This window comes from Macrobrachium rosenbergii, chromosome 22 (genome assembly GCF_040412425.1).
Source record: "Macrobrachium rosenbergii isolate ZJJX-2024 chromosome 22, ASM4041242v1, whole genome shotgun sequence".
In the NCBI taxonomy this organism is placed as follows: Eukaryota; Metazoa; Arthropoda; class Malacostraca; order Decapoda; family Palaemonidae; genus Macrobrachium; species Macrobrachium rosenbergii.
Window position 1 is genome coordinate 10,091,950 of NC_089762.1, and position 14,656 is coordinate 10,106,605.

Sequence of the window (14,656 nt, forward strand, 5' to 3'; positions counted from 1 at the left end):
GAGGTTTCTCTAGGGCGGGTAGATGAATGACAACCCAGAGAGGCTCTACACAGGGAAGAAGAAGGACCTGCCTTTCTTCTCCTGCAGACTGCGGTAGGAGCTGGACTGTCCAGCCTGAGTAGGCCCCCTCTAGTAACAAGACAATTAGACCTTTCTGCCAAATGCAATGACAGGAACCAAGGCAAGGTTCTACAGCAACAAGTGTCTATGATGTTGCAAAAGGAGACCAGACAGAGAGTTCAGGATCCGAATTCCCAAGGATTCTACATTCGGTTATTCCTGATCCCCAAATACTTGGGGGTTAGAGACCGGTGCTTAGACGGGATTGCACTCAACTTTTTTGTGCAATAAACAAAGGTCGCTATAGAAACGACAAAATCGGTTCTAGCAGCGGTCAGACAGCATGACTGGATGGCCTCACTGGACCTCCAGGATGCGTATTTTCACGTCCCCATGCACCCGATCTCCAAGAATTTTCTGAAGTTCGTCCACGGGAAAGGTTTTATAGTTTCGGTCCTCTCTTTTTGATGCGGCCCTAAACAGACAAGGTTGACGTCTGGCTCTGGAGCCGAGACCTCTCAAGAAAGTTACCCAATATTGAGGGACGTCATGATAACACTTCATAGACTACAGATTGTAGCCACAGCAGCAGCCGGAGCTCTTCCCTTCCAGCCCCAAGGGTAGCTCTCCTACTAAGAACAAACATAGACAGTTCTATTCAGTCAGGATACCGGGCTGCAAGAGCGTGGCAACACTGTGCTGCCTTCCGTACATCCTCCTCTTCCTCCTTGGATTGGAACTGCGTCTGTGGAACCCCTCCTCGGTCCATTATTGACGATGAGGAGGAAATAATTGCCGTTTGAGGCTTCCCAGCCTGTCCCCAGCAGCAGGAAGCCCGCATATAGCTTCACTATAAAATATGCAGCAGACTTTGTCTTCCCCTGCTGCAAGCGTGACAACCAGGAAAACAGAAGAAGGATAATAGACGTCCAACTAAAGCTTCTAGACGTCCAGAAGTTTAAGGCGCTGAACGTGGTGAAGAAACTCTAGGCGCTGGATGCAGTGGCGTCAAGCATCTAGGAGTGAAATACCATGATGACAAGCGTCAATGAACCCAAGGCGATCAAGCGTCAAGGCATTGGACGTCAGGGCGCCAGGCTTCAAGATATTGGAAGCCAAGACGTGGAGTTAGCTCAGGGCGCCAAGATGCACTGGCATCAGCGTCTAACAAAGAATTAGGTCTACTGATAAACAGATAGAAATCTCAGCCAATCCCATCCCAAGAGGTTCTATGCCTTAGGATGAAGATTCAGAGTCAGGATTTTCGGGCTTTTCCGTTTATTGCAAAGACAGGACAAGCCTCAAGAAAATTTCAGAACTTTATAAAGAGACAGTCATGCTTGGCAAAAGAATGGATGAGTCTGCTGGGAACCCCTTTCCTCGCTGGAACAGTTTGTCTCCTTTGAGAGGTTAATTCTATGCCCGTTACAGTTTCATCTAAATCAAAACTGGGACAAGGAAATAGAACTGGAGACCAAGTGCATCCCCATTTGGAACCAATAAGACCGTATTTGTAGTGGTGGAACGTCCCGTCAAGCTCCAGGAGGTCCCTTCTCTATATTAGAGGAACCCAGACCTAGTGTTGTTATCCGATTCATATCGGACTCAGTATGGGGAGCAACACGAGGGAAATAAAAGTCTCGGGCTCCTGGACCAGAGAGCAGGAGGATTTAAACATCAATTAGAAGGAATTACCTGCAATCTTTCTAGCTCTCAGGGAGTTCAACACAGTGGGGAACAAAGAGGTGCAGGTCAACACCGACAACACGGCAGCGTTGGCCTACATCAGCAAACAAGGGGGCACTCACTCCAGGTCTCTATACATCCACAATAAGAGAATCTCTTCTTTGGGCAAAGGAGGAGAATGTAAAACTAGTAACCCACTTTATCCAAGGGGAGAAAAAATGTGAGGGCAGACATTCTGAGCAGGAAATAAAGTCCTCTCAAAAGAATGAACGCTACATCAGGACTTTGGGGCGTCCTTGCATAGATCTCTTCGCCACATGTAGCGCAAAAAACGAAGAGGTTGGACACTTACTGCTCTCCAGTACCAGATCCGGGGCTATATACATAGAGCGTTCCTGGTGGACTGGTCCAACTTGGACGTGTATGCATTTCCCTATTTCAAGATAATACACAGGGTACTGAAAAATTTGTGTCACATGAGAGGACCGGAATGACCCTTGTGGCCCCTAAACGACAAGAGATTGGTTCCCAGAAGTACTGGATTGGATGGTGGACATTCCAAGTAGCCTACCTCAGAGAGTAGATCTACTCAAACAACCCCACTTGGAAAGATATTACCAAAACCTACAAGCGCTTCTAGTAACTGCTTTGGGACTATCGGAAAACTCACAAGAGCCAGAAGTTTTTTGAAGGAGGCAGCTGGCGCTATCAAATCAAGGAGGTTATCCACCATTAAGGTATACCAATCCAAGTGGGAGGTATTTAGAGGATGGTGCAAGGACAACCATGTGTCCTCTTCCAATATTTCTGTAACCCAAATTTGTATATAGAGAACTCACCAGCATGGAACCTGTTCGTGGTCCTGAGGTTCCTCATGGGGTGTAGGTTCTTCCCTTGCAGAGGCATCTTTAAAGGACCTCACCATGAAAACTCTTTTCTTGGTCAGTTTGGTTAGAGTTAGTAGAAAAAGAGTTAGTGAGATACATGCTCTCAGTAAGAATATAGATTTTATGTAAGGCAAGGCAATCTGCTCACTGCAACTAGGCTTCCTTGCAAAAAAATGAATACTCATCACAACCCCAGCCCAGAACGTTGAGATTCCGAACCTAACGGACATAACAGGGGAGGAGAGAGAGAGAGTCCTATTCCCGGTAAGGGCTCTAAGGCTCTACCTGGATAGGACAAAGGACTTTGTTCATGACACTTACCTGCCAGATATATGTATAGCTGTATTTCTCCGAAATCCGAAACAGAATTTTTGTTCAAAACTTACCTGCACATATATATAGCTGTATTCTCCAGGTGGACCGTACTCATTCAAAACTTACGGCCACTGGGAGGCGGGAATCCCATTCCCGGAACCATTCCCATTTTCTATTCAGATTTTCTCTGTCGCCGGTACTGTTAACATCTGTTTCAGTACCTCCGCCTATGGATTTCGTTAACTTTTTTTCCACTTAAGTATTCTGATTGACTTTTGGTTTTGACTTTGGATGTGGATTGGCACACGCTTTTTCTGGACTGTTTTGATTTTGGTTTTGACTTTTCTTTAACATATGTCTGGATCTAGTTCTGCTAGTTTCAGGGTGTATGTTGCATGAGTGATTGTAAGGTGAGGCTACCGAAAGCTTCGGTAGACCCTCACACAGTTTGCATTGAGGTGTAGGGGCATGTTTGTCTGATGGATGATCGATGTAAGGAGTGTGAACCTTTGTCTGATGCTGATTGGAAGTCGTATGATTCTTATGTTCGCAAGTTGGAGCGTGACAGGGTCAGGAGGTCCTCCTCCAGGAGTGTGTGCAAGAGTCAGGTTATTTCCTCTCCTGATAATCCTAAAGTAGATATTGTTGCACCTGTCCCTGTGGTTTTGCCTTCGGGCCCTGATGTTGTGTCTGCGGAGGGTTTGGCCCTGGCGGAGATCATGAACTCCATCCGTGCGCTCGAAAATAAAGTGACATCTCTTCAAAGTGTTGTGAAGTGTAGTGCTCCCCCCAGTGTTGTGGAGGGGGCGTCAGATCGGCCCCATAATGCTTCTAGGCCTGGACCTGCTGTCAGACTCCCAGGACTCAGGGAGAAGGCATGTCGAAAGCCGCAAGAAGGTTACGGGGCTTCCCACCGATCTGGCGTCCCTTCGCAGGTCCTGTTGTCGTTCCCAGGCTGCCAGAGATCGTGCTTCGCGCACGTATTCTCAAGGACTGCTTTTCGTCCTCCGAGGCGTCCTCCCTCGTAAGGGGTGGAACTCTCGGTTGGACTCTCGTCCTCTCAAGAGGAGCTTCGTTCAAGAGGACGCTTCTTCAGTCTTCTTCGTCTGTTGGGTATCTTCTGAAGCTTTCCCACCGCAGAAGAGGACTAGGACTTCTTCTGATGAGGACGTTTGAGCGCCCCAGCCGCTCTAAGGAGAGAACCTTTATTGCTCCTGTGAGGAAGAAGAAGGCGTCCCTCCCCCTCGTCTTCCCATAGGATTGTCTTCTCCAGACTTGATTCTTCTCTCCGTCTAAGAAGATTTTGTTGGAGATGCAGCGGCAGTTGTCTTCTCTTATTGCTGAGAGGGACTCAGCTCCTCGTCGTCGCAAGGACTTGACTTTGCCAGTCAAAAAGTCCAGGAAGTCTCCTCTCTCCTGCTCCCCCTTTTCTTCGCCTCATCGTTCTCCTCATCAGCTCTCCTTGCCCTTGTCGCCTGGTTGAGTTCACTTGCAGTTCCTTGCCGCTAGTAAGAGTCAACGCAAGACGCTCTTCTTGCCTCTCCTCCTGCTTCTTCCCTCGTTTGACGCTTCCCAGGACGCTCCCAGGACTTCTTCGTTATTCCCGATCTCTGCATGACGCTCTTCAGGACTCTCGTCAGGACGCTCTTCGGGCTTCTGGACTTGGGGCTGGCGCTTCAGAGACAGGGCGCTCTTCAGGACCAGACAGGGCGCTCCAGGACGTCCTTCTCTGTGGCTCTTCGAGACGCTACGGCATTCTCTTTCGTCTGGGAAAAGAAGATCCTCCTGTTCGAGTTGTCGGACCTCAAGGCCTTCTTCCCCTAAAGTGTTGGGTGACTCGGACCCAAGGTCTTTGTTTCTCCGGCTGTTGTGGGAGAGGTTTCTGTCTCGACTCGGATCCTGCTGACGTCGAGCCCTCATCTGCTTCCTCTTTCTCCGATTATCAAGTCTTAACCGGACTTCTTAAAGACTTGTTCGGAGACAAGTTTAAACCTTCGGCTCCTCTTTCCCCTCCTTCACAGTTAGCTTCTTCCAAAGCGAGGAGAGCGCCAGGGTTTATGAAGATGACTTCTTCGTTGGCTACCAAGAGGGCTTTCAAGAAAGTCAACGCATGGATGGAGGAACGGAAGTCCCATGGCAAGACCTCTTTTGCAGTGCCTCCGTCTAAGCTTTCTGGCAAGGCTGGTATGTGGTATGAGACAGGAGAGGATATCAGTCCTAGAGTTCCTTCTTCTTCTCAAGGTGATTTCACCAGCCTTGTTGACGCTCCCAGAAGGTCCCATCTGTCTACTGCTAAGGTTTCTTGGACTTTGTCAGAGACAGATCATCATCTCAAGGGTCTCTTCAAGTCCATGGAGGTGTTTAATTTTTGGACTGGTGCTTGGGAGCTTTAGACCTTAAGCTTAGGAGCTCCGATTCTATCAGCCTGGGGAGCTCTCTAGTGTCCTTAACTGTATGGACAAGGCAGTCAGGGATGGATCAGAAGAACTGGCTTCACTTTTGGTACAACCTCTTAAAGAAGAGGGCCTTGTTTTGCAACTTCACCTCTAAATCAGTTTCTCTCTGTTCAGAGGGCAGAGTTATTGTTCGCACCTTTGTCCAGCCATCTATTCCCCAGTCTTTGATTCAGGACATCTCTTCCAGTCTTAAGGAGAAGGCCACGCAAGATCTTCTGGCACATTCTTCCAGACGTCCTTCAGCTCCTTCTTCTTCTTCAGCTTCAGTTTTGTCCGCCAGGAAGAAGAAGCCCTTTCGTGGAGGAACTTCTTCCTCTAGATCGTCTCCCGAGGAAGAGGTTTCACCAGAGGAGCGGCCCCTCAAAACCTAAGGGGAAAAAGTGACTTTTACGCCTCCAGACACCAGTAGGAGCCAGGCTTCTTTATTTTGCGGGAGCCTGGAGAACGAAAGGGGCGGACTCCTGGTCCCTCAATGTTCTAGAGAAGGGTTACAAGATCCCCTTCTCGTGTTGCCCCCCTTTGCATCCTCTACCCCAGGGATCTGTCACCTTCTTACCACCGAGAGAAGCAACAGATTCTTTTAGACCTCCTGGAGCAGTTGATAGAGAAGAGAGCCGTGGAACAAGTTCTGAAATTGGATTCTCCGGTTTTACAACAGACTATTCTTAGTCCCAAAACAGTCAGGGAGAATGGAGACCAGTCCTGGATGTCAGCATCTTGAATCAACTTTGTTTTGAAAGAAAAATTCAAGATGGAAACGCCCCAGTCGGTTCTCAATGCTTTAAGGCCAGGAGATTGGATGGTCTCTCTGGACTTACAGGACGCGTATTTTCCATGTTCCCCATTCATCCTCAGTCAAGGAAGTACCTGAGGTTTGTGCTGGGGGACGAGTCTTCCAGTTCAGAGCTCTCTGTTTCGGTTTGTGCACTGCTCCCATGATCTTCACGGTGATCATGAAAAATGTTGCGCGAGGTGGCTTCACCTGGCGGGTGTTCTTGTTTTCGTTCTACCTGGACGATTGGCTCATCCGAGCCTCTTCTCGGGGAAAGTGTCTGGAGGACCTGACTTTGACGCTGAATTTGACAAAGTCCCTGGGACTTCTTGTGAACCAAGAAAAGTCCCATCTGATCCCCTCGCAGTCCATCGTTTATCTGGGGATTCAGATGGATTCAGTGGCTTTTCGAGCTTTTCCATCCCGGAGAACGTCAGCTGCACTGCTTAGAAAAGTTTCGTCCTTCCTAGGAAAGAAAATGCTCGGTGAGGGAATGGATGAGTTTGCTGGGGACCATTTCATCGCTGGAGAAGTTTGTTTCCCTGGGAAGGTTTCATCTCAGACCCCTCCAGTTTTTCATGGCGGAGAACTGGATGGACAAGGAGGATCTGGAAGAGACATTGAAGATCTCTCCATTAGTCAAGGATCACCTGAGGTGGTGGCTCGACCCTTTAAAACTTGCAGAAGGGGTTTCTCTTTGTCTTCAGAGCCCCGACCTAGTGTTGTTTTCCGACGCGTCCAGGGAAGGATGGGGAGCAACACTAGGGGGGGAGGAAGTGTCAGGCACCTGGAGAGGGGAACAGGTGTCCTGGCACATAAATCTCAAAGAATTGGGGCTATCCTGCTGGCCCTTCAGTTCTTCGAAGACCAAGTTTTCAGGCCAAATTGTCCAAGTCAAATTCGGACAATACCACAGCTCTAGCTTACCTCAAAAACAGGGGGGTACTCATCCCGGTCCCTGTTCATCCTGATCGAGGAGATCCTGCTTTGGACTCATGCACGGGGGTCACGATCCTCACAAGGTTCATTGCGGGCGTGGAGAATATCCGAGCGGACCTTCTCAGTCGGCAACATCAGCTCCTACCAACAGAGTGGACCCTTCACGAGGAGGTGTGTTTAGAACTGTGGAGGTTATGGGGACGTCCTCTAGTGGACCTCTTTGCCACGTCCAGGACGACAAGACTCCCTCTTTATTGCTCTCCTGTCCTAGACCCAGGAGCAATAGCTATAGACGCCTTTCTCTGGGACTGGAAAGGCCTCTAGACCTTACGCTTTTCCCCATTCAAGATTCTGGGAGAAGTGATAAGGAAACTTGCAACGTCGAAAGGAACAAGGATGACTTTAATAGCCCCCTTCTGGCCTTCAGCGGATTGGTTCCCAGAGACCTTGGCCTTCCTGGTGGACTTTCCAAGGACGCTTCCACTGAGGGTGGACCTTCTCAGGCAGCCCCATTTCGAAAGGTTCCACAAAAACCTCCCGCTCTGAGTCTGACTGCATTCAGACTATCACAAAGCTGGCAAGAGCAAGAGGATTTTCGAGAGCAGTGGCAAAGGCTATCGCCAGTGCCAGGAGACCTTCTTCGAATGCGGTCTATCAGTACAAGTGGGCTGTTTTTAGGAAATGGTGCAGGAGCAACGGAATTTCCTCGACCACGTCCTCTGTACCACAAATAGCTGACTTCCTTTTTCATCTCAGGCAAAAGAATAAACTGGCAGTCTCAACTATTAAAAGGCTATAGGAGTATGCTGTCGGCAGTCTTTAGACATAGAGGCCTGAACTTGTCTGACAACAAGGATCTTCACGATCTCCTGAGATCCTTTGAGACTGTCAAACTTCCGCAACTCAGGACACCTTCTTGGAATCTGGATGTTGTCCTGAAATTCCTGATGTCAAGTGCTTTGAACCTCTGTCTTCTGCTTCCTTCAAGAACGTGACTAGGAAGGCTGTCTTCCTAACTGCTCTGGCGACAGCTAAGAGGATTAGTGAAGTGCAAGCCATTAGCAAACATATAGGCTTTAGGGGTCCAAATGCTGTCTGCTCTCTAAATCCTTTGTTCTTAGCTAAGAACGAAAATCCTTCAAACCCTTGGCCCAAGTCTTTTGAAATCAAAGGTTTGACGGAGATGCACTGGGCAAGAGTCAGAAAGAGTCCTGTGTCCTGTCAGGGCTCTCAAGTTCTACTTTGCCAAGACCAAGGAGACTAGAGGCTCATTGGACAGTCTGTGGTGTTCCGTGAAGAGACCTGATCTTCCTCTGTCTAAAAATGCCTTAGCATTCTTTTTAAGAAGCACTATTAGAGAGCTCATTCCTCCTGCCTAGAAGGTGACATGAGACTTTGAAAGTAAAGGCTCATGAAGTAAGAGCCATCTACCTCAGTGGCTTTCCAAAAGAATATGTCCCTCAATGATATTCTTGGTGCCACCTTTTGGCGAAGTAATTCAGTGTTTGCTTCTCATTATCTCACAGATGTGAAGACAACATTTGAAGACTGCTTTTCGCTGGGACCATACGTTTCCGCAGACATGATGTTGGGAGAAGAGGGCAATCTCATCCTATCCTTTAGTTTTGTTAGGTAGTATTTTTAATCTTGTTGTTGTTTTTTTTTATGTTGTTGGGTGGCCATTGAGATGGACGTCCCAATCCTTAGCCTATGTTAGGTTCATTGCCTTAGATAGGCGGGTCAGGTGGTTGGTCGTTGCTCCTTTTCCCTCTCTGTATGGTCGCATGATCTAGTCCTATTGTGGTCACGCCCCCGTGGACAGGTCATCTAGATCTCTCCAGCTTTATAGGTCCCTACCTTGCTGGAGACTCTAGAAAAGCAGAAGCAGGCTTGGGTGACAGTAACCTCGAAGTCAGCTATGCTAACAGGTAAGGAACCAAGGCGTCAATCGCCTACATTTCTTTGTTTCCTAAATCCTATTCTGTCTCTTCCCACCTCCAACGGTGGGATTCAGCTATATATATATATCTGGCAGGTAAGTGTCATGAACAAAATGATATTTTAATGATAAAATAAAGTTTGTTCATACTTACCTGGCAGATATATATATCATAGTGCCCACCCGCCTCCCCTCTTGAGACAGTGGCACTAGAAAATCTGAATAGAAAATGGGAATGGTTCCCGATTCCCACCTCCCAGCGGCGGGAATGAGTACTAACCACCTGGCCACACTGCGTGTGCCGCGAGTTTTGAAATTCTGTCGGATTTCGGAGAAATACAGCTATATATATATCTGCCAGGTAAGTATGAATAAACTTTATTTTATCATTAAAATATCATTTTTTATGGAAAGTAATAATAGTGTGATGAAAAGATGTTCAGTGGGTAATGATGGAATAATTTGGAAGTTTATAAACCTTTATAAACTTGGTGTATTTGCAAGATATTGTTCAATAGTTTTAGGTATAAATTCTGAAGCAGATGGATTTCAGCACATTTTAGAGAGCAGTGCCCTGAAATGACATCATCAGGATCTGATTAAAGATTTTCCTTTCAGGCTGAGCACCTAGGAGAGTACTCTTGCTACAAAGAACTAAACGGCGAGAAGCTGTTTACTTCTGAGACTTGAGTGGACCAAGATGACCCATTATCACCTGGAGCCACATCCTCTAATGGTAAGGCCTAAATAAAAATAGAACTGTCCTACTAAATTTGGTTTTTTTTCCAAACGTCAGACCAGTTAAAGACTGCGTTTGCTTAACTGGATAACGTTGAATCTGGTACAGTTAGGAGCACTTTTGCTTGCCATGAACCCGGGTTAAAAACTGCAAATTGACTGCTTTGAACATTAGGTCAGATTTAATAAGAGTCAGTTATGGGACTTTTAGAAGTATCTGAAAGCTGATGATATTCTGCAGTAGTAGTTAGTCTGTAGTAAAGCGTGGTGGTAGAACTTTTGGCTAAGAATTCTGTGGAAAACTAAACACAGACTAAAATGTTAAATAATGTCAGTGGAAAAGGCAGCAATGTTAGATAGTTTTGATACAGGAAAGATTACACTTGCTGCACCCTCAAGAAAATCTTTGTCAGGTTTTGTAGACAAGAATGTGGTCTACAGAACTAAGAGTTTGTAGTTGTCTGTGGTGACCAGGATTCAGGATATTCTTGGTATAATTTGTATAGGAATTCAGTTCATATTCAGATGTGACATACCAATTACTGTAGAGGGTTTTACTTTTATGTAGATGTGAGGATTCCTTGTACTGTGCGGTAAAACCTTGGTAATGGCTAAATTCCTCTTGTGGAATTTAATGTTGATTGAACTAGTTTCATGGTATATTATTAATCAGAGTTAAATCTGAATTCGTTGAAAGGAACGGTTCATTTTATATGGAAATCATGCTAGCTTTAGTGTGATGAAATAAATGTATGATTTTTACTTTAATTTACTTTGTTTTTCACCTCCATTCCCACTTCCTGTCTTCCATCGCACTGTCCAGCCACTCCAACTCCCTCTTTAGAAAGCCCCCTAGTGTCTGGCTTCATAGCGAAATTTATATAAAATCAGTCACATCAACATAGAGCATTTTTTTGGAGAATATAGTCAGGTTTATTTTGATCACTTCTTGTTTATTTCTTGAATATCCAAATGAGAGTAGAGAAGAGAAGAGAGAATTAGGACCCACAGGTAACGTTGGTACTTCAAATAGATCACAAGTCTTATAATTCCTTGAGTTTCTAAGAGATTGCTGCCAAGATTAATGTAGTTATTGAGAGAATGAAATTTGTCCATACAAGAGTGTCACAACAGCAGTTTGATTCTTGGTGTAGTCTTCAAGGAATGTGAAATGATTGCACAGGATATCTGTTCTTGATATGAGTAGCCATTTCATATTGGACGTTTGTGAAGGGGAGGAGGCTTCTTGATCGTGAAACAAACTTGAAAAAACCACTTGCCTGTTTGTGTAGAAATCTTAGGACACTGTCAGCTTAGGACACTTTTAAGTGTCACTTCAGAGAATCAAGATGTAAGTGAATCATTAGGGATACTTATAATCTAAATAGGACAGTTTAAGTTGTGAAGTACAAAAGTATTTCTGTACAGTGCCTTGAATTGATGTTACCAGGATCTGATTTAGCATTTTCCTTTCAGGCTAAGCACCTGGGGAATGACACTCGCTTGAGGAAAAGAAGAGTTACAAGTCCTGTGTGTTGTATACTTGATGGGGCTGACACCAGAGGAGCCCTGTACCTTTTATACTTGTGGCCAAGAAGACCCGTTTATCATCTGGATCCGCATCCTTTAATGGTAAGGCCTAAATGAAACTAGAATTATTCTGCTTTAGTGTAAATGTGAGACTAGTGCCTTTGATTATCTGTATAACAATGAAACTGGTACAGTTAGGAACACCTTTGTTTGCCCATTATATGTCTAGAAATTAACTCCAGTTAAACCTGTAAATTGACCTTGTTGAACAATAGGTTTTATGAAAGTCAGGTATGGGACTTTTAGAAGAATTTGAAAGATTGATATTTTGCACAAGTGGTCAGTCTGTAGTCAAGTGTACTTGTAAATCTTTTGGTTATGAGTTCTGTCAGGACAAGTATGGAGAACTAAATGCTATCTGAAATGTTGAGTAGTGTCAGTGGGAAAAGCAGAATTTATTAGAGACTGTTGTACAGTGGAAATGTTTTCATTAGGACCACCCAGAGAAACGTCATCAGGTATTTTAGAGGAGAATGTGGGCTACAAAACTAAGAGAGTGTAGTTCTCTCAGGATATTCTTCGTACAGTTTTTATATGAATTTGATCCATATTCGGGTGTTGTATAGAAAGTAGAGTTTTGTACTAGTATGGTGCAGTAAAATCTTGATACTTGTACATAGATAAATTTGTCTTGTAGGATTCAGTGTTGAGTACCTGTAAACGAGTTTCCTGGTAACACCTCAGCTTAGCAGACTTCTGTAACCATCAACCAGTCAACCAAGTTATCGTCATTATTTTTCAATACACCACCATTTCAAATGTGGAGGTTAAGCGTAGAGCACAGGATAGTTGAGGTTAGGAATTATGAGGAATTTTTGTCAGTTGTAAGATTTCTAGAGAATATTCAACAGACTTTGTTACTTATCAGAAAGCCAGGCTCCCAAAGTGTGTTCAATGCAGGTACTACCGAACTGGAAGGTTCATTTTAGCAATCAAGTAGCCCAGAAACACTTTCAAAATACTAATAGTGAAATTGAGCATAATTATGTAAAGTCCATCTTTCAGGTTATGGTAACTATCGGTGCATTATATGGAAATCCTTGCCAGATTTAATGTGATGTATGTCTTGTCTTAAATCATTTTGATGTCTGTTGAACATCCAATAGGTACATTAGTTTGGGCATAATAGTTATTCAGGAGACCCACTGTGCAGTCCAGGTGATGACTTAACTGACAGAAGGAGAATTCTGGACATTTCAGAGTTGAAAGCCTCCACAACAAAGTGTTCTGAATTTTGAGAAAATTGCAAGTTTTACGGAAGCTCCTCCTTTGACTCCGGAAAATTAAAACTATATTGTGGGGTCTGCCACAACCCAAAATACATCAACCATATATGCATGGTTAGAATACAGTACTTATGTAGAATTAATGTTGCAGTATGCAAGTTCACAGATTCAGAGGTAGTAAAATTTGCAAATACTGTAGTACTGCTAAGATGGTTGGTATACCCTGGACAGTTTATATCTGCAAACTCAGGGCTTTCTGATAAGTAACAAAGTCTGTTGAATATTCTCTAGATATCTTACAGCTGACAAAAATTCCTCATAATTCCTAACCTCAACTATCCTGTGCTCTACGCTTAACCTCCACATTTGAAATGGTGGCGTATTGAAAAATAATGACGATAACTTGGTCGACTGGTTGATGGGTATAGAAGTCTGCTAAGCTGAGGTGTTACCAGGAAACTCGTTTACAGGTATTCAACACTGAATCCTACAAGACAAATTTATCTATGTACAAGTATCAAAAGTCTTTGACTGTGCCAACTGTGACTTCTCCACAGAAATTAAAACTGGGTTTTCTGTGTCCCTGTCTCCAACATGAAGTATTAACCTTAGGCGCCTTCATAACGTGGTAATCGTAACCTCCAATGATTTGTTCATTCTGTCCGTGTCAATCAAACCTTGACTTTCCTGCTCTTCAAAATTGAGCTGTATCAGAGAATTTTGCTGTGAGATTGGAGCTCCTGAACTGCATTGTAGATTCGTGATTACTGCATTTGTAGTGAATCAGTCATTTCTAAATTATTATCGGACAATTTTGATATGCAGAATAGTTAAAGTGAACTGGAGACAGGCCTGTATTATTTGTGGACCACCTGTGATGTGCCTACCTTGTTTCTGTAGCACCTTTCCACATTGTTACTGAATCAATCTGAATGCACAGGGCACTTGTACTGACATGAGAGATAGGCTAAGATTATTAATGGATGACCTCTGACCTTTTAAATTCAATACTGAAGGACCTCATTTTATTTCAGGATGAAACTAATGCAATGAAGTCTCATTTTGACTTGAAGTTTGCTGTACTGAAATGCAGAGGAAAAATATTTATTGAATGTCCCCGTTTGACATGAGGTTTGCTGGACTGCAATTTAAGGTAAGTCTTCTTAGAAACTGTAGCCTTTCTTGTGTTATATGTGAGGTCATTCCGATGGAAAATCTTAAGTTAGCAGTTGTATAGGCTCTCTAATTTTGTTTTATTTTTTATGCTTGTAACCTTTTAAATTAACATGTTCGAAAAATGGCTGTGCTGTGTTAAATATAGGCACTTAATTTCTTAAATTTTAAAAGTTCAAGGTTTGGAACTGCAATGTTTTAGTATAATAATCTTTCAGCTGTTCAGTTGAAGCAATTGGCTATCACACTTGCATTGGGTTATTTACATTACTTTTTCACCTTTTTAGACTGTTTTTCCCTTATTGTCTTGTCTAGATGATCTGGGGTTTATGAACCCAGCATGGCATCAGAATATAATTGCAGTAAGTCCAATATGGAGATGAATTCAGTTAGTTCTTCTAAGGCTGCGAACTCTTGATTTAGAGGTATTTCATCGGCAGGTTTGAGACAGGTCAGTGGTTGAAATTCCTTCCCAAAACTGAGAGAAGAATCTCAGTTAGTTTCACAGAAAAAAACTGCGGTATAGAACTTAGGTTTTTTTAGTTTTCTGTAAAAGAAAACTATTGTGACAGCTTTGTCTGTCCATCTGCACTTTTTCTGTCCACCATCAGATCTTAAAAACTGAGGCTAGAGGGCTGCTAATTGGTATGTTGATCATCCACTCTCCAATCATCAAACATACCAAATTGCAGCCCTCTAGCCTCCTCAGTAGTTTTTATTTTATTTAAGATTAAAGTTAGCCATAATCATACTTCTGACACTGATATACTCTAGGTACCAACAGCACAGGCCACCACCAGACCATGGCTGAGTTTTGTGGGCCGTTGTTGAAAGTTTCATACAGCATTATACACTCTACAGAAAACTCGATTGTG

At 44.1% G+C, this 14,656-nt stretch overlaps 1 long non-coding RNA gene across 1 annotated transcript in view; it reads left to right on the forward strand.

Annotated features, from left to right (window-relative positions):
• The first annotated feature begins 9,669 nt into the window (after positions 1-9,669).
• Positions 9,670-14,656, forward strand: part of LOC136850573 (uncharacterized) — a 470,237-nt gene continuing 465,250 nt past the window's right edge. Inside the window, exons 1-3 of the long non-coding RNA XR_010856662.1 lie at positions 9,670-9,790; positions 11,269-11,424; positions 13,643-13,761. This is a non-coding gene — a long non-coding RNA (uncharacterized lncRNA). The remainder of the gene's footprint in view (positions 9,791-11,268; positions 11,425-13,642; positions 13,762-14,656) is intronic.